This window comes from Capsicum annuum, unplaced genomic scaffold, assembly GCF_002878395.1.
Source record: "Capsicum annuum cultivar UCD-10X-F1 unplaced genomic scaffold, UCD10Xv1.1 ctg36178, whole genome shotgun sequence".
NCBI classification, from domain to species: Eukaryota; Viridiplantae; Streptophyta; class Magnoliopsida; order Solanales; family Solanaceae; genus Capsicum; species Capsicum annuum.
This window is the reverse complement of record NW_025843146.1, coordinates 1-1756: the sequence shown is the minus strand read 5'-3', so window position 1 is coordinate 1756 and position 1756 is coordinate 1. Positions and strand designations below refer to the sequence as shown.

The 1756-nt window shown below is 33.5% G+C and overlaps 1 long non-coding RNA gene across 1 annotated transcript; it reads right to left on the bottom strand.

The window, feature by feature from the left end:
• Positions 1-22: 22 nt before the first annotated feature.
• LOC124891487 lies at positions 23-1681 on the bottom strand. Its single transcript, XR_007049716.1, has 3 exons — positions 676-1681; positions 274-403; positions 23-160 (listed from the first exon to the last, which is right to left on the bottom strand). It is a non-coding gene; the product is annotated as an uncharacterized LOC124891487 (long non-coding RNA).
• Between the last annotated feature and the right edge of the window lie 75 nt (positions 1682-1756).

Here is a 1756-nt window from a genome sequence, read left to right as displayed (position 1 = left end):
TTTATACTTCTCGGTATTCCTCGCCTGATTTGATAATGTCCATCTTTTTTATTTCCTATCCACAGTTTCGAGCCATGATTTGCATAACTATCATATAAAATACGATCAAAATTATTTGAAAATATATCTTCACATGCTACTTTGTTGAGCTCAGCCACATCTGAAAATAATATATAATCCAATGAGATTGTATGATACACATATGGCTCGAAACTTTTCACAAGTGATGAAAAAAATGAAAATTAGTCAATTGTGAGATATAAAACTTAATACCATTTTTTTCGTGCTCGTTTTGTTGTTGTTGTGGGTGGTGGTTTTGAGACATGTCCTCCTCGAAAGAGTCCTCTTGCTCCCTTTGCTTTTTGCCTTCATTCTTTTCTTCAGGTCTCTTGTTTTGTGTCACCTTTTTATAAATTTTATTTTTATTTTTTTCAAGTGGCTAGAGATAAGAATATATTGTAATAAAAGTTTTGTGATCATCCGTAAACTTACAACTTATATTAGAGAGTAGAAAGAAAATATAGGAAACAAAAAATGGCACTGAAACTATAGTTGGACAAGTAAAACAGTTTTTATTAATCTTCTTAATTTAACATTTCAAAATTAAATAAAGATAATCAATGCATAAATTGAAAAGATAGAAAAAGAAAAGGAAAATAAGTAGGTAGGAATTACCTTAATGGTGAGGTCAATAATATTGGAACTTAACATTGTATCCTCTGGTGTTCCTTGGTCCTTTCTAGACTTGTCTTTGTTGTGTTCTTCATGAAAAGTACAGGGGCGTGTTGCTGAGTGCAGTTGCACAGGACACAGAAAATCACATCTTTCCAATTGCCTTTTGTGTCGTCAATAAAGAGAATGATGCTTCTTGGACCTTCTTCTTCCAGAAGTTGAAGTCTATCGTAGAAGATGAACCAAATCTATGTGTCATCTCCGACAGGTACATCAGCATTGCCATTGCCTTCTCTAGTGTTTACAGTCATGCACACCATGGACTTTGCATGAGGTACCTCACTGAAAATCTGGGTGTAAATCAGCACTGTGGAGAACATCTTTATCTATTTTACGTCACAACAAAGGCGTATATTGCTAATAAATTTAGCGAGCATTTTGTTGAATTGAAGAATAATATCCTCGAGGCAGCACATGTCCTTGAAAATGTGCTTGGTTTTGAGAAGTGAACAACTTTTGATGACATTCTTGACAAGCCGTCACAATTGTGATAGCCTATCACGAATGTCGTCAACCCTAAACAGAATCCAATTCTTTTTTAGCAGCTTCTGACGACCGTCTTCAACTACAACTCTCTCGGGGCATTTCCCAAATAAATCAATTCAGATAACCTTGGTGCATTCCCGGATCAAATGAGTACAATTGATTTTAAATGTGTTGAAACAAAAATCATTTAACAAAACATTCAAGAATTCAATAATCCACAGTTCTTAAATTTGTCTAACCAACCTATCATTTGCCTACCCATTTCAACCTATCATAATACTATCGCTTGAAAATTAATAGCAAACAACCAATTAACGAAACCATTTGTGTTATGGATCAAAATTACCAATATTCACATTTACAACAGGTAGTGCTCAGTTCATAGTAAAAGAGTTAAATAAGTTCATATTCAAAAGGGGAACTTACAATTCATGCTCTCAAACCTATTTCACAATTTATAATATCTTAAGACCATACATTTCATCATAGGAAAGGAAATTTCACAAATCATGCTCATAAATCATTTTTTGAAACTCAT